Source organism: Mixophyes fleayi, chromosome 4 (assembly GCF_038048845.1).
Source record: "Mixophyes fleayi isolate aMixFle1 chromosome 4, aMixFle1.hap1, whole genome shotgun sequence".
Lineage (NCBI taxonomy): Eukaryota > Metazoa > Chordata > Amphibia > Anura > Limnodynastidae > Mixophyes > Mixophyes fleayi.
This window is the reverse complement of record NC_134405.1, coordinates 304,826,427-304,845,642: the sequence shown is the minus strand read 5'-3', so window position 1 is coordinate 304,845,642 and position 19,216 is coordinate 304,826,427.

Sequence of the window (19,216 nt, the reverse complement as noted above, 5' to 3'; positions counted from 1 at the left end):
TTATTTACTATTCATTCTACTACCTTATTCATTGACTTACAGCATCATGTCCCCATTACTGCTCTATTGGAATTATTTACATTAAAGGGACTTGTTTTGTATTACTTTAAATAGTGAGCTTTTTAGACCTTTATTAGGTTTACCTCACGGAATTAGCATTCCAGCAGTTACATGTTATATATTTAAGCTATGGGACAAGGATTGTTTTTGCTATATTTATATATTGGGGACGTTTCTGGAATTCGTCCGCCACAGTCCCACATTGGCAGCCACATATGCTATACACTTAAGAGCAGCGCTGTTGTCCCTAACTCCATGTGCTACAGATGTAGGAACTACAACATAGAATGTCTGGGAAATATGCAGCAGGTGAACTGGGCTCATATACAAATACAAATAATTTAGTAAGACATTAACAAATATAAATAATCTTTCTCTCTCTCTCTCTCTCTCTGTATATATATATATATATATATATATATATATATATATATATATATATATATATATTAGAGATGGTCACTGACCCCCGTGTTTTGGTTTTGGATTCGGTTTTGGATCTGGATTACCGTCGTGTTTTGGTTTTGGTTTTGGTTTTGCAAAACTGCCATTGCGTGTTTTGGTTTTGGTTTTGGTTTTGTTTTGTTTTGCTATTTTTTTGGAAAATCCATGTTTTTGGGCCTAAATTAACCCAATTTAGTGCTCCAACTGTTTTAGAGACAAGTAATCTAATTGTTGAGGTAATAAATCATCCAAAAAAACAGTTTAATCCTTCGTTGGTAGGCCTATTCTACACACAAAACAGATTGTCTTCCTCTCCATCTATGCATATTGGCAATGCAGCCATCGTCTTTGAATGTATATTACACCCTACACTTATAGTTAAATATGTAAAGAAATGGAAAAAGCCAGTTTGGTTTCTGTCTCTCAAGGCCCCCCTCCACTTGTATAAAATACCAAAAAATTCAGCCATTATAGACTGTACAATATTAATTGACATGGAGAAAGACAGTTTGGTTTCTGTCTCTCTAGGCCCCCCTCCACTTGTATAAAATACAAAAAAATCCAGCCGCTATAGACTGTACAATATTAATTGACATGGAGAAAGCCAGTTTGGTTTCTGTCTCTCTAGGCCCCCCTCCACTTGTATAAAATACTAATAAATTCAGCCGTTATATACTGTACAATATAAATTGAAATGGACAAAGGCAGTTTGGTATCTGTCTGCATCAGATCCTCTCTCCACTAGGAGTAAAATAGAAAACTATTCAGCCGTTATATAATCTAGAATATAAATAGAAATTGAGAAAGGCAATTTGGTATCTGTCTGCATCATAATCATCAACATCATCATTAGCGCCCTCGTCGCCTACACAAATCTCCCCTTCATCCTCTTCTAATTCCAAAGTGGCATCCTCAATTTGGGTATCACCGGCTACACTCGGGCTATTAAGGCACACATCAGCAGAATGCTCACGATTAGACATCCCACTGTTGGATGGACTCTCCACAGGGATTGTTGTCATTTGTGAATCAGAGCAAATATTCTCCTGTAATGCCTCACTGTTATCTTGCAGCTCGGCTTTGACGCGTAACAGTAGTTGTGCACCAATTGTAGGCTGGGTAACTTTTTGGGATCTGCCACTAATAGCCAAAGGTGAAGGCCTCATTCTCTCTTTGCCACTGCGTGTGTAGAATGGCATGCTTGCAATTTTTTTTTATCGTCACTTAACTTTTGCTCAGTTACACTTCTTTTTCGCTTCAATACAGTAAATTTTTTTTTGGTTTTTGTTTTTTGCACTAATTTGAAAACACTCTGTTGTTTGACATCGCCTTGGCCAGATGACGTACTGGGAACACTAACATCAGGACTGGTGACAGAACCTGGTTGCTCATTCAGATCATATGTGGACTGCTTTGAATCCATTCTGAGCGCAAACCACTGGGGAGTGCTAAAAATTATTTAGTAGATACTGCTGACAGATATGACTTTTGACAGCCAGAAATATTAATGCACAATTAGGGAGGACACCCCAAAAGCACTGAGGAGTGCTAAAAATTATTTAGTAGATACTGCTGACAGATATGACTTTTGACAGCCAGAAATATTAATGCACAATTAGGGAGGACACCCCAAAAGCACTGAGGAGTGCTAAAAATTATTTAGTAGATACTGCTGACAGATATGACTTTTGACAGCCAGAAATATTTATGCACAATTATGGGGGACACCCCAAAAGCACTGGGGAGTGCCAAATATGAAGAAAAAATAATAAACCTCTATCCTCCTCTCTGCACTAGCGATTTTGGTTAGAGCAATTGCAAGAACAATATTGTATTCTCTGTCCCTGCTCTAATTAGCCTATGACTACACCCTGCTCTCTCCCTCTGTCAAATGGCGATGGATTGCTGTGGAGGCGTGTATTTATAAAGTTGAAGTATCGCGAGAACCGAGCCCCGAGATCCGACGACGTCACAATGACGTTCGGCCTCGATTTGGATTCGGAATGGGCGGGAGAGTACCGAGCTGCTCAGCTCGGTACTCGGATACCCAAAGTTCGGGTGGGTTCGGTTCTCAGAGAACCGGACCCGCCCATCTCTAATATATATATATATATATATATATATATATATATATATATATATAGTTAAATGACAGGTCATATTATATGTGTGTGAGGTGATTGTCAATTGTGTCACAGTTCTTCAGTGAAGTATGAGAGAATGAGGCAGCTCACATGGGAGGACGTGAACAGCGGAAGAAGGAGAGGTGCCCGCTGTGATGTAACAGCGAGACAGAAGAGTTTAGCTGATATATATGGAGATTTTTTTGATAAATTGCACTAGTAAGGGATTTTTTATCTCCACAATAAAAAGTGATAAAAAATAATCAAGGTAATAATAATAATACCACTGCAAACATTACTAGTACAAATTCTTCTACATTTTCAACACAAATCTCTATGTATCACAATGAAGTAAATGAAATCAGAAAATATTATTTCTCTGATTGCCACACAACATCCGTTAAAGAATGAATCCCATGGAAACTGCAACAATGATAGCAACACAGTCTAAAAACAATGCCACAGATCATTATGCAGATATGCAAAATATCCAATTATTTTATATTTCCTCTCTGAGCAGACTTCACAAAATAAATCCTGTTAAAAACACCAAATTGTATCATGTTATCAAGATTACATTCATGAAATTCTACCACAAATAAAGAATGGTAATTGAGATAGAAGATCTAATAAATTAATTACTTAGCATTGATAAATATGATAAACATTTAACGAATGAAATTAGAATAAGTACGGGGACCTTATCTAATGTGTAGCCAAATGTGGAAAGCATTTCACTCCGAATCCAATATTCACTGTAGGCCTGAGTCATTAAGGGGAGCAAGGCAAACAAAACGAGTAAATTTGATCCTGGACAAAACCATGTTACAATGCAAGGGGTGCAAATTAGTTTATTATTTTGTATGAGAGGGGAATACTGGCTTTTTCATGTAGCACACAAATACTTGATCGCTTTATAATTACACTTAAATTTAGAGTTGATCTAGGACATGCCCTACCCCAATTATAAATCTGCCCCCACATTTTAAATTTACCTCCATCTCAGAGCTGGATTAAGGCTCTGGGGGGCCCGGGGCACTTTAGACAGGGGGGCCCCTAAAGTGTACTATGGCTATAATTTTAGACAAATACACAGACAATACTGTGTGCACTACTGTTAGGTGCAGGCAGCTCCCCCTTCATGAGTAGAGCAGTGTGAAGTGGGACATACCTCCCAACTGTCCCTGTAGTCGGGACAAAGTCCTGACTGAGTGGGTCAGTCCCCAAACTCAGGACTGCCCCACCAGAATCAGGACAGTTGGCAGAATGTCCTGCTCTCTCCTACCTGTTCTTCCCGCTTTCAATACTTGTTGCTGCCGCTTGGGTCCTAAGCTCAGTTGTGCTTGTCTGGATCCTGGAATTTTGGTTCCCTGTTTGGAAATAGAATAGGTACATGACATATAGAAATATCAGCAATGAGTGAACACAGTAGGCCTCCCTGGCTCTATGCAGTCCGACATTAAATCAAAACAATTCATGTTTTATTATTAGTGCCCCTTTCCTGTAACCAGCCCGACTGTAAAATAATTTTATTCATCTTTAATAAAAAGACACATTTCCCCTTAAACAACCCCAACATTAAATTAATAGTAATCACATTTATTAAATAAACCAATTTCCTACCATACATTAAATAACTTGCATTCACTTTTGAGAAATAGCAATGCTTTTTCCAAAACTCTGCCACACATTTAATTAATTGCGCCCAAACCTCCCCAACATTAAATTAATCATCCCAACCTACATTGATAAGTCTGCACCAACCCCACTATTAAATTAAATTGCCCCACCATCACCCCACAAACAAAATAACACCCATTAATTAGCCACTACCTACCTCACACAGAACATTGCCATAAGCCCCTTGTGCCCTCACACACATACACTACACTGCCACAAGCCCCCTGTGCCCTCACACATTATACTGCCACAAGCCCCCTGCTGCCCTCACACACATTAGACTGCCACAAGCCCAGGGCCATCTTTCCGACTGGGCATGACGGGCAGGTGCCCGGGGGCCCAGCGGGAAAGGGGGCCCAACACAGCAAGACAGGACTGCTGTGGAAAAAAAAAAAACTAAAAAAAACAGCGTACCTTTTGCGGTCACCTGACCGTTCAGATCAGGTGGCCAGGTGATGATCCGGCTCCCTCCTTGGTCCCCTCTTCTGTGCTGTGCTCGCAGTGAATGTCGGGCGTGATGTCACGCCCGACATTCACTGCGAGCACAGCACGGAGAAGCACAGAACAGAGAGACTCAGTGAGGAAAAAAAAAGAGAAGGGGATCGGACTTAAGGGGGCCCATATATATATATATATATATATATATATATATATATATGTAAAAAAAGTGATTATATAATCACTGTTTTTGCATATATGTATATAAAATCACTTTTTTTTTTTTACACACACGCACACTATATATATATATATATATATATATATATGTGTGTGTTGTTAAGGGGGCCCTGCACAAACCCCCTTGTCAACACACACACACTTACCTTGCTATCTGCACCATCACTCCGTGCTGCTCAGACAGGAAGTGAAATGAACACTTCCTGTCTGAGGCCAATCAGCAACAGGCAGCCTCATGATTGGCTGCCTGTTGCTGCCACTGACCACCAATGACATTTTTATTAACTTTCTTTTTCACCCCCCCTCCCCCGCTTTACAGGTTTAAAAATGGTGTGAATTAGTCTTTTAGATCCGTAGATTCCTAGGAATATCTCCCAACTTGGCAACTCCGTTCTGTACAAGATCTTCGTCTCTCATCCACCTTCATTACATCCTCCCATTCCTGGTTACAGGACTTTTTTCGGGCTGCACCCACTCTATGGAATTCTCTCCCTTGCACAATAAGACTCACCTCTGGTTTACAAACTTTTAAGCGTTCTCTGAAAACCCACCTCTTCAGACAAGCTTATAATATTCCTCAACCACCCTCTTAACCTCACTACCTTAGCCTATTACCACCTGTTACACAATTTCACACAAGACAACTACCCCCTGACCAACATTGTTGTGTGACAGGATCATTTAGCTTATGAGTCACTTTTACCTTTACAGCCTGGCTGGGCCGAAATGCAAAATGTAGACTTAGCCTCATATATCAAACTTCCATTGTCCCTTAGATTGTAAGCTTGTGAGCGGGGCCTTCTCACCTCTTTGTCTGTTTTACCCAGTTTGTTTATTAGTTTACTATGTTTGTTACCAATTGTAAAGCGCTACAGAATATGTTGATGCTATATAAATAAATGATGATGATGATGATGATGATGATGATGATGAAGCTGTAAAAACACAAAAGGGTAGATTTATCTAACCTTTGAAAAAGGCAAAGTGGAGGTGTTGCCCATAGTAACCAATCAGATATTAGCTATCACTCTCTAGAATGCACTAGATGAATGATAGCTAGAATCTGATTGGTTGCTACGGGCAACACCTCCACTTTGCCTGTTAGGAAGGTTTGATAAATCTATATCATAAGCTAGTAAAATTGTGACCAGATAACTGTGGACTTCATATTGAGAAGTGACTTTGCATTGTTTACATCTAGTCCCAACACTGATAACATAGCATATTTATTTCAAGTTAAGATTGCAGGTGAAGTCATTTTTTTCTGTAAAAAATGTAATACAATAGTCGTGGGTTGCACTGTCACGCACAGAGATTTTAGCTGAAGGCAAGTTATATAATGAGGTCTCCTAGAATAAACCTATACAAAGAGAACAGGTGAGGGCTATGCAGTACATGTATCCTAGAAGCACCAAAAATTAGAGAGGAACAGAGGACAGGAGCCTTCAAGTAAAGGGGCAGAATAAAATAATAAAGAAATAAGTAGAAAAACATCTAAATATGCTTGCTTTAGGATGTTACCTAGCTTCACTCCGCGCTGCTCAGACAGGAAGTAAAATGAACACTTCCTGTCTGAGGCCAATCAGCAACAGGCAGCCTCAAGAGTGGCTGCCTGTTGCTGCCACTGACCACCAATGATGTTTTTATTATCTTTCTTTTTCACCCCCCCGCGCGGGGGGGGGGGGGCGGGTGACGCGAGCGTGGGAGGGGGGGTGAAAAAGAAAGATAATAAAAATGTGCAGCAGCTTCCTTGGCGGCGGGGGCCCCTCAGAGAGAGGGGGGCCCGGGGCACGTGCCCCCTGTGCCCCCCCCCCCTTAACCCGGCTATGCTCCATCTCCAATGCAACATGGTTTTGCCCAGGTGCAAAGTTACGCCTTTTTTATGCTTTGCTCTCCTTAATGACTCAGGCCCACTGTGTTTCTGTATGTTTTTCACTTTGCTAAATATTCTTAGTGACTCTTTGGCCTGATGAGGAAAATAATTCAACTAAGGAGCATATGCAAAACTGGCAAAATGTAACAACAAACTAAACATGCAAGGTAAACTTACACAGTTACAAACAAAATTCTGTTTTGCTAAATCTTTTGGGAGTGTCAGACATGTACTCTTAAATTTTGCTATTTCTTCACACAAAAATAAATATAATGGCACTTAGTTCTGACTCGTACCATTCAACTGGAGATGCTATTGTTCTGTCACACAAGAGCGATACAGCCTTTTAAGACAGTAATATATGTTGGTGATACCCTAGCAATAAAAGTGCATTAAATGCGTGGAAGCTTAGGCAAACTTAATATATTCATCTATAAATATCTGGATTAAATTATTAAATGCAAATGATAATTAGATTACACTGTCTTACATGTACCCAGGGCTTAATTAGACATTGGTGGAGTACATTTTGCAATGGTCCGCAAATGCAGGAAAAAAAAACATGTATACATATGCGTTTTACAGGGGAAGCAAGCCCCCTTCAAAACCCCCCAGCGGGGCAGCTGTACCCCCTGTTACTGGGGCCTTTGCATTAATGGATTTGATTCCAACCAGGGCCCTATCTGTGTGGAGTTTGTATGTTCTGCACATGTTTGCGTGGGTTTCCTCCGTGTGCTCCTGTTTCCTCCCATAATCTAAGAACAATACACTGATAGGTTAATTGGCCGCTATAAAAAACGGATCAGGGACTGATATGTATGATTACATATTTTAGTTATAGCTTTGCATAACATAGTTGCACTATATAATTAAGCAATAATAAATAAACGTCCGCCTGTCTGAGCAGCGTATCCCGACCAAGACATTTATTCTTCTCTAACAAAATTTCCTAAAATCTCAATTTCCAGGGAAAATTTGTGTTTACTTCTCTGACACCATAAGCACCAAAAATGTGCCATTGTAGTTCTTACAGTGCGTGGGAGAAGAAATGTGTCGATGAGATAAAAGAGACCATAGATAGGAGCGAAATCCACCCACACATTGAAAAGGTTATAAGCTTGTATGAAAACATGGAAAAATCAGCTCTGTTGTATGGCAGCACTTCTTAATAACTGCACATTATTATCCTTAGTATTCCAATCACTATCGCCCATTAACATTCTGCATTGCTTCTCTCATTTGAATGGAGGATAATTATCCTTATTAGATTTCAGCAAAATCATGGCAATTATCGTTCCTTCCTCTGTATATTTTCATTGTCCCCCCTTTCCCTCTTCGTGGGGACACTTACTTAGGTATCTTGAGAAGAAGAGGAAGGTTCATTGAATTTAATATCACACAGAGACTCTAACAGGGAAGCATATGAGGGCTTTTGAAATTCCAAAGATATTTACATAGCTTTTAAGTGTGATTATTTTCATGCAATATAACCCGTGCAGCTCACGCACAGTAATTGTTTAGTCTAAATTTTCTTAAACAGGATATGAGCACGGAACAGGAGGCCTGGATCCTGAATTCTCACAAGCTGTCCCATTTAATAAAATAAGGTCAGGTGACATAAGATAAGATGACCACACGCATATTTAGAGGACAATTCCACATTTGGTAAGTTCTTTATGAAATGACGTACTCATCTCCAAATCTGCTAGCTGGAGGTGCTTCCACTTGGAATCTTTTCCTTTGTTTCCTTTACACGTCATTCCACTGAAATACTATAAAAGCATTTGGAAGCCCCAGAGTTAATAGTAACCATACTGGGATTTTCAAATGCTATTACATTGTCTGGCTGAAGCGGCATAAGGACATTGCATGGGGGTAGGTCTGTTGGCATAATGATCCACTGTGGTCTGTTTTAATCAGAGGTCTGCTCAATTATCCTGAAATCCCCACCATGACACCTTTGCTGTGCCATCACCATCAATTCATCACTGAGGAAGTCTATGTCCCCAATTTCTACAAAACTTTATCTGTACAGAAGAAAGGACTGCTTTCCTCCAGATACATAAACAACCTGTAATCTCTGACAGAGCACTGAAAAGGGCAGAGGGTATTCATTGGTTGTGAGCTGCTTCTAACCATCATATGCCACATTTTTTTTAGTAATTAAAGCTCGACCCACATGCTAAGTTCCGCCACTGATCCCTGTCAGAAGCAGGAATTGTCATTTAGAGAGAAGGAGGGTGTACAGTCCTTTTATTCCCTGGCAATGGGGCACTTTTCACTGCAATAAGCTCTTTGGAAGTTAATTAGAATGTATATAGATTATCCCCATTGTGGGTGTGTGACTGTGGTAGATTGTAAACTCCACAAGGGCAGAAACTAATTTACCTCAATAAAATGCTTTAATTGTGCAGCAATGTAGAATATTTCACTCAGTATAAATTAATAATAATGTTAGTACCATATAAAATAATAACATAAGTACTACTGCTTAGAGGCATGGGGGTGACCAAATGTGCCTTAGACATACTTGCCAACCTTCAGCAGCTCTCTTCCGGGAGCCTGCCAGTGGAGGTGGGTGGCCAAAATTGCAGCATTTTAGCCCCGCCCCCTGTGACGTCATTTGACAGCGGGGGCAGGGCCAAACGCAGCGATTCATTGGGAATCGCTGCATTTGGGACCTAATTCTGGGGCACTTCCTAGTGAAGTGGGCAGAATTCGAGAGATTGCCACACTCACCCGGGAGTGAGGGAGACTCTCGCAAAATGCGGAAGTCTCCCGGACATTCCGGGAGAGTTGGCACGCATGGCCTTAGATTCATAGCTGCAAATTGCATCACTGAACTCAAAAATGTAAACTTGCTCTGTTAAGATGTGAGGTATTAATTTACTCCATTAGAAACAGCTGAGGCTCCTCCTACATCTTAAGGACAGTGTTCTAAAGGGACCCCATACAGGTCCAAATGTAGCCCTCTGTTGTCATTTGACTTACAGTTATATCAAAGTCAAATAATTGGATGAAAGAAAGTATATTGATTAATATTGTTTTACCGTGCGATTGCAATCAGTATTCCGTGTGTATTGGCGCAATCGCACGATAGATAACGCACGCATACACTCGCACTTGCACATTCACTTATATATAGGTTATATTTATTAAAGTTCCAATCCACATTCATTTTATTAGTAAAATGTATTAGATTGTTTATTTATGCATATATATTACTGTAGTAAAGGTATTTATGGTTCAGGTGTTTTAAAAGGTAAAGAGTTTGGTCCCATATTAAAGCTTATTTCGCCAGCATTAACCTGGTGTGGACGGAATAGCGATCGCATCTAGCGATCGCAAGACAAGCAATATGAGATTAATGCTCAAAAATACTTTTGTGTGGGTTAGTTTGAACTGGTCATTCAGAGTCAAATCATGTGAACAATGGGGTGGGCGACGTTTTCCCTCACCCTTTGTAAGGATCAAAATAGCTGACCTATAACTTGCAAGGAACTGGAATATCATTAACTCTGGACCAATGAAGACCTCACCAAGTGTTATCTGTACAGTATATACAAGCATGCTGGCTTTTGTTCTACCTCTCTTTGATCCTGGCAATGTGAGAGTATGGCTGCATTCATTGAACCTGGGTGAACACTATAAGGAAGATGTAATGTATTTTGGATTTTATACTTTCCTGCTTTATTTTAAACATCTTTAATGTGTAACAATGGCTTGCTGTAAAATCCTGCTATATTTTGCAATTAAATACATTGTGCTTTGGAACCACACAAATCGCATTGGACAATGTTTTATTGGTAAGCGATAAAATTACTTTAATAGTTACATCTACAACCCTGGAGCTGATGCAGAGATGCTCACAAAATTAGAGTAAATTACTCTTAAAAGTACAAAAAAGAGATTATTTCCACCCATATGTAGAGTATACACATCTCGAAATGCATCCGCCTCCACATCAACAGCACATGCGACTAACTTACGACATTTAAGTCCTCATCATCAGTCAGAAATTGCACATGCCCTATAGCAGGTACAAATGATAAACCTCCTAACAGGCATATATGCCTATATCTGCAGGTCTGCATGAACCGTATACTGTAAACACGTCTGTACTGTACTTGACATGCATTTATACGCTCTACCCTCTCCTATCCCCCCTCTCCAGGCACGGGTGGGCAGGAGTGTCAGAATCACTCAAGTCTGCATAGGTGCCCACATTCTGGCCATGTGCAGGGAGATTCCACGCAATATACACTACACAAACTTCTGTTCATTTCACTCTGCCCACCTGTCTCTACGTATTAATCCACCAAGAGCATTTCTGAAAAGCACACCTTATGTAGTTAGATAAGCAGAGTGGAGAGAAATCCAGGTATCTTGTGTATATTATTCAGCTCAATAATACACAGCCATTGATATATATTATATATATTCATTTTAAAAGTGCCTCTACTTGTTATTAAATAATAAAATATTTTATACAGATATGTATTTGTTTATAATTAAAATTTAGTCTATCTGCTTTGGGAATGGATATGTATTTTACAAAGATAAGTGAAGAACAGTTTTGAATTCCCTTCACAGTTGCGGACTCTGTGTCAGCAAGTTTATCCTGTACTCTGAAGCTTAGAGAAATATTGGTAGTGTATAGTGCAATACTATGACTATTACTTGTAAAATATGAGAAGTGACTTCAGAGCTCTTTTATTGAGTTACGGAATTCTTCAATGAATACATGATCACATATTCCATTCTGCTAAACCAAAGCTAATATTATTGATCTATTGTGTAATACATTCCACCACATAAAGTCTTACTCACTCGGTGTCACGACTGATAGTGGGTGTATGACTGGTAGAAGGTACCTGCTGTTGTTGGCGCAACTCAGAGAAAAGCGCGGAGTCTAATGTGCCCCTGGTATTCACCAGGAACCCCCGCAAGGAAGTATGGACTCCGAAGCAGGGACACGCAGGTCGCGGTCCTTCCTAGAGTCCACAGCGAGATCCAAGGGGTTGTCAGACAGGCCGGTTCAGCAACGTTCAGGTAGAATGAGGTACAAAGGGAGATCCAGAAGAATGGTGAGGCAAGCCGGGTCGGTAACGTTCAAGGAGTGCAGTACAAAGGCAGAATCCAGATAGGGGTGGTCAAACGGTCCGGGTCAAAAGGGTAACAAGCAGCACGAGGAATGTCAGGGACAAATGCAGCAACTGGAACAAACAAACGCTGGAGGCAGGAAGACCTGATACTCTGGCACTGATTAGAGGCAGGAAGAGGTTAAAATAGTGAGGAGGTCCAATCAGCATCAGCGCTGCAGCGCTGTCATCCCTGCCGCCGGGAATCCTACATAGCGTCCCGTTGCCTAGCAACGGGGCGCGTCATACAGCAAGGGGTCAGGCAGGGGGAATCCGGAAGTGATGCGTCTGGTTGCATAGCAACCAGACGCGCGGTCAGGCAGTCAGGCGGCCGTGCGGACGGCGCCTGACAGTATACCCTCCTCTTCCTCCTCCTGTTTGAAGGAACTTTTTGAGAATTCTAGGAGCGTGAAGGTCCTGCTTGTCCACCCATGATCTCTCCTCTGGGCCAAATCCTTTCCAATGGACAAGAAATTGCTGTTTGCCACGAAGAATGCGAGAGGCCAAGATCCGATTGACTTCGAATTCAGTTCCAGAAGAGGTTTGTATAGGTGGGGGACGACAGGGTGGTCGATAGAATTTATTGAGTACCAGTGGTCGTAGTAGTGAGACATGAAAAGTATTATGACATCTCAGAGAAGGAGGAAGTTTCAATTTAAAGCATACAGGATTAATGACTTGCATGATGGTGTATGGGCCAATAAATCGAGGAGCCATCTTCATGGAAGGAACCTTTAGTCTTAGGTCCCGGGTGGATAGCCATACTTGGTCTCCCACCTTTAAGAGAGGAGTGGCCCTCCGATGACGATCTGCAAAGATTTTGTGATGCTGAGTAGCCTTGAGTAAAGCCATTTTAGTCTTAGCCCAAATGAGAGAAAACTCCCGATACAGAGTATCTACGGCTGGAACCGGTGAAGAGGACACTGGGAACGGATCCGGAAACACAGGATGACTTCCATATACAATAAAGAAAGGGGAGAATCCGGTAGACTCGTGAATGTGTTGATTATGGGAGAACTCCGCCCACGGAAGGAATTGAGACCATTTATTCTGGTTGTCGGAGGTAAAACAGCGGAGGAATGTCTCGAGATCTTGATTGATTCGCTCCGTCTGTCCGTTGGTTTGCGGATGATATCCCGAAGAGAATTTCAATTCTATGTTCAATCTCTTACAAAAGGTTCTCCAGAAATGGGACGTGAATTGGACTCCACGGTCCGAAATGATCTCCTTCGGGCAACCATGTAGTCTGAATATCTCTTTGATGAAGATATCTGCCAAACGACTGGCCGTGGGCAGTCCAGTTAGAGGAATAAAATGTGCCATCTTCGAAAATCGATCAATAACCACCCAGATAGTGGTAAACCCTGCACTGAGGGGTAGGTCCGTAATAAAATCCATGGCCACACTTTCCCAAGGAGCATCGGGGATGGGGAGTGGACGAAGAAGGCCTGCCGGAACTCTTCTACAAGTTTTGTGTTGAGCACAAGTAGTGCAGGAAGCAATAAATTTACCAATATCGGCACGTACATTAGGCCACCAGAAACGTCGGCAAAGCAGCGATGTTGTCTTCTTTATTCCAGCATGGCCGGCAATGCGGGATGAATGAGCCCACTGCAGGGTCTTGAGCCGGAGATGGGGTTCCACGAATGACCGGCCTAGAGGAGGAGAGGACGTTTTGGTCCTAGTAAGGGCTACGATATTAGCAGGATCAATAATATGCTGAGGAACCAACGGTCTTAAACGGTCGGAATCGTCAAATGAGCGGGATAATGCATCGGCACGTCCGTTCTTGGCTCCCGGGCAGAATGTGAGCTTCATGTTAAATCGAGCGAAGAAGGATGCCCAGCGGGCTTGCCGAGGATTAAGGCAACGAGCCTCTTGAATGAACACTAGGTTCCGATGGTCGGTAAACACAGTAACAGGAAATATAGCCCCCTCCAACAGATGTCGCCATTCCTCCAGAGCCGCCTTGATGGCCAGTAACTCCTTGTCCCCTATTCCATAATTACATTCACTAGGAAGAAATCGTCTGGAGAAAAACCCACACGGGTTGTGTGAGCCAGCCGGAGACTCTTGAAAAAGCACCGCCCCAATGCCTACAGAGGATGCATCTACCTCTAGGAAGAAAGGTCGTTCTTGATCTGGCTGGGACAGAACTGGGGCTGAAGAAAATGCTTTCTTTAACATTATGAAGGCAGACATGGCTTCCGAGGGCCAAACCCTGGGGTTGGCAGTCTTCCTGGTTAAGGCTGTAATGGGGGCTATAATGGTGGAGAATCCCTGAATAAATTGGCGATAATAGTTTGCAAAGCCGATGAACCTTTGAATAGCTTTAAGGCCTTGTGGCTGAGGCCAGTCCAGAATAGCTGACACCTTGGTGGGATCCATACAAAGACCTTGACCCGACACGATGAAACCAAGAAAAGGTACCTGGCTGATCTCAAACACACATTTCTCCAGCTTGCAGTAGAGGTGATGTTTCCGGAGTCTACGTAAGACCTCCTTTACTTGTTCCCGATGAGTCTTCAGATCTTTAGAAAATATTAATATATCGTCTAAATACACTACCACAGAAGTGTACAACAGGTCATGGAAGATATCGTTAACAAGGTTTGGAAGATGGCTGGGGCGTTGCAGAGGCCGAAGGGCATCACCAGGTACTCGAAATGTCCATCTCTGGTGTTAAAGGCCGTTTTCCATTCGTCTCCCTCTTTGATGCGAATCAAATTATAGGCCCCACGGAGATCTAGTTTGGAAAAGATTTGAGATCCACTGAGTTTGTCAAAGAGGTCGGAGATGAGGGGTAGTGGATATCGATTCTTGACAGTGATGCGGTTGAGAGGACGATAATCAATACAAGGCCGAAGAGACCCATCCTTCTTCTTGACAAAAAAAACCCCTGCACCCGCTGGGGAAGTGGATTTGCGGATAAATCCCCGTCTCAGGTTTTCTGAAATATATTGAGACATGGCTGACGTCTCTGGACGAGATAGAGGGTAGGTCCTTCCTTTGGGGATGGGTTGGTCAGGAGATAAAACAATAGCACAATCCCAGGGACGATGAGGAGGCAAGATCTCCGCTTCCTTTTTACTGAATACATCTTGGAATTCTATATAGGCCTCAGGAAGGTGGGTTAGCTCGGAATGAGCCATAACTTGACATTTTGGAGGCAAGACTCTAGACAGACATTCAAAGCGACATCTTGAACCCCACGACATGACTTGAGCGTGGTCCCAATCCATCTGAGGAGAATGTCTTCTCAGCCACGGTAGCCCCAAGATGAGGGGATTAATGGACCTCGGCAACACCAAAAGTTGGATCATTTCGCTATGAAGTACTCCTACCCTCAACCGAACAGGAGACGTCACGGAGGAGATGGAGCCGTGAGTGACACGACTTCCGTCGACTGCCGTCAGAGATAACGGTTGGGGCAATGGGTTTAGAGGTATTTGGAGCTGCGAAGCTAGATCTGCCGAAATGAAGTTCCTGGAGGAGCCGGAGTCCACAAAGGCCGTGGTGGAAAAGGTACCCTTGGGGGTGCTCAGGATGACAGCCATCTGAAATTCTGGGGAATTTTCTTTAGAATAGGGAGCAACTGTGGATTCTCCTAAAACGGCCTCCCCGCCACCGTTTAGGAGGAAGAGTTTCCCGGTTTCTTGGGACAAACTCTTAGCAGGTGTCCCGGATCTCCGCAATACAGACACAGGCGTTGTTTGAAGCGTCTCTCCCTCTCTTCAAGGGATAATCTAGAGCGGCCTACTTGCATTGGCTCGTCCACTGGCAGGATGGGATTTTGGAACTGGGGTGCTAGCCGTGGTATGAACCGTTTGCCGGGAGAGCGTTCTTGCGTGCGCTCTTGGTAGCGCAAATCCACCTTGATGCACATGGAGATGAGAGGATCTAACTCAGCCGGGAGTTCTCTGGAAATTAGCTCATCCTTAATCCGGTCCACCAGACCTTGCCAAAAGGTTGCCACCAGTGCTTCGTTATTCCATTTTAACTCGGAAGCCAGGGTTCGAAATTGAACTGCGTATTGCCCCACGGACAGGTCACCTTGGCGGAGGTTTAACAAGCTGGTAGCTGCAGAAGCAACTCTTCCGGGATCATCGAAGACTTTCCTGAAAGCTTCAATGAAAGAGTTGGAGTTGTTAAGAAGTGGACCCCCTTGTTCCCATAAAGGTGAGGCCCAGGCAAGGGCTTGACCACTGAGGAGGGAGATGAGAAAGGCTACTTTGGTGCGTTCTGAAGAAAAGGCCCCTGGGTTGCACTCAAATTGAATGGCACATTGGTTCAAAAAGCCCCTGCACTTCTTGGGATCACCGTCAAACTTTTCGGGTGTCGGGATGCGTACCCCGGAGGCTGCTGTAGAGACCGTAACCACACTGGATGCTGTGGATGCCGCAGAGGTTATGGCTGGTGTAGCGGGTACAGCATTCTGAAATGTATCGAAGCGGGAAGCAATCCCTTGGACACATTGTAGAAGATGCGCTTGGGCTGCTTCTTGTTGCTCCACTCGTTGAGCCAAATGCAGGAGTAGGTCACGAGCAGACGGTTCACCAGACCCCTCCGTTGTCATGGCCAGAGTATACTGTCACGACTGATAGTGGGTGTATGACTGGTAGAAGGTACCTGCTGTTGTTGGCGCAACTCAGAGAAAGGCGCGGAGTCTAACGTGCCCCTGGTATTCACCAGGAACCCCCGCAAGGAAGTATGGACTCTGCTGCAGGGACACGCAGGTCGCGGTCCTTCCTAGAGTCCACAGCGAGATCCAAGGGGTTGTCAGACAGGCCGGTTCAGCAACGTTCAGGTAGAATGAGGTACAAAGGGAGATCCAGAAGAATGGTGAGGCAAGCCGGGTCGGTAACGTTCAAGGAGTGCAGTACAAAGGCAGAATCCAGATAGGGGTGGTCAAACGGTCCGGGTCAAAAGGGTAACAAGCAGCACGAGGAATGTCAGGGACAAATGCAGCAACTGGAACAAACAAACGCTGGAGGCAGGAAGACCTGATACTCTGGCACTGATTAGAGGCAGGAAGAGGTTAAAATAGTGAGGAGGTCCAATCAGCATCAGCGCTGCAGCGCTGTCATCCCTGCCGCCGGGAATCCTACATAGCGTCCCGTTGCCTAGCAACGGGGCGCGTCATACAGCAAGGGGTCAGGCAGGGGGAATCCGGAAGTGATGCGTCTGGTTGCATAGCAACCAGACGCGCGGTCAGGCAGTCAGGCGGCCGTGCGGACGGCGCCTGACACTCGGCTTCTAAAAACCATGCTTTTGCTAGTGCTTTTAATGCTAATAAAATGAAATAAACAGGTGCGGAATGGAACCCACTGGTTCCAATGACACAATACCCACTTGTACTTATACTTGCGATCGGTAGCACCTTTTGGACGCTGCTCTATTCACTTGTATTTGCGGCAAGTTAACATATTAGGGTCACCGGAGTGTCTTCCAATGGGCAAATCTGACCGCAAGTGCAACCCTGGTTTGTCACCGCATGTCAAAAGGGACCGCATTTGTCACTCAAGTGGGTGACTACATTTATACAGTCAAAAAATGCCTCAGTAACTTCTAAAATCCTAATCCTTTTCTCTGTGGGCTGTATATGTTATATATAAAATGTTTTAGCTCTGGGCTGGACCTTAGTTCTCTCAGATCTTGAAGTACCTTGTACAAAAAGTTAAGAGGTTACACAGCTTCCTCTAGTGGTTTAACCTATTGCCGCTGAGACGGTCAAGTAGATAAATAATATTGATCTAACCTCTGTGGTGAAACTCATCACTTCAAAGGTTTTCGAGGAATTTCTCATTGAGATACAGTTCACTCCTGGTCAGGTCATGCATTCCGCAAACCCTATCAATTATTTACTTTTTAATATTTATTGAAATGAAGATATGACTCAAAGTGATGAAAGTTGAGGTTGAGCGAATAAACCTCACAAGCTTTCCTAATGTACAGCTTCAGATGGGGTTACTACTTTCTTGAACTTTTACAAAACGTATCTATACAAAGTAATCATTAGTTCAGTGAATTTGACAGCTTGCCGAGTGCATGGCAGTCTCAAGTACAGTGCGATGATAAAGAACAATGCCTATCAAAATATAATGCAAAAGTGATTACTCCTGTAAATAATATCTGTATAAATGGTGAGTTCTCATGTCATCAATTATAAACAGTGAGTTTTAAATGGTCACAGAACTTCTTAGGGATCATTATTACGTTTATTATAAAGTGTACCCAAAAATGATGCAACTCTTTTGCCCCCTAAAGCCGCACTTTAAATTACATTACATGGTTTCCACCTTCAGATTACTTTATTGGATTATACAAAGACGCCCTTCTGCATCTTTGACTAAATACACAGCTTTATCTTTCTAGCTTCTCTCGCTGTGTTGTCACCATGTGATTACATACTGAGGCAGATGTGTTTATTTTCTTTACACTGGGCTATGACACCGCTCTGTTGTTCTATATACACTAGATAGAACTGGAGCATGTGAGCAGCTGTGTATCATATCCAAGGGCAATGAAAATAAAACAACTATGCCTGCTCATACACAGACTTGGTTGTAAACCATACGAGTTGTGGATTCAGAGGGGGGAGCACACTACAATGAAGTACCTGGCAGCCAAGAGGCAGAAAGAGGCTCCTGCCCAGCTGCTCTGATTGTGTTCAAACATAAGCGCACAGAAAGTATTCTCTGCCTACTTCTCAGCTACTAAGCGCAGTCATGAGGTGTGTAGCCGCACAGTGTAATACCCAGTAGCACACTGGTGGATGGTGCTGGCCACTGACCAATAAGAGTAGTGGGAGGTCTCCACATTCTGATTGGTGAATGGCTGGAACCTTCCAGCAATCAGAGTGTAGGGTTGACAGGACTCTGCTAAATCGCCCCTACTAAAAAAAAGGCTAGGGGCCTGATTCATTAAGGATCTTAACTTAAGAAACTTCTTATTTCAGTCTCCTAGACAAAACCATGTTACAATGCAAGGGGTGCAAATTAGTATTCTGTTTTGCACATAAGTTAAATACTGACTGTATTTTCATGTAGCACACAAATATCAACTTTCAATTTTAGTGTACAAATAAGCTATGAAGTATTTGTGTGCTACATGAAAAAACAGTCAGTATTTAACTTATGTGCAAAACAAAATACTAATTTGCACCCCTTGCATTGTAACATGGTTTTGTTCAGGATACTGAAATAAGAAGTTTCTTA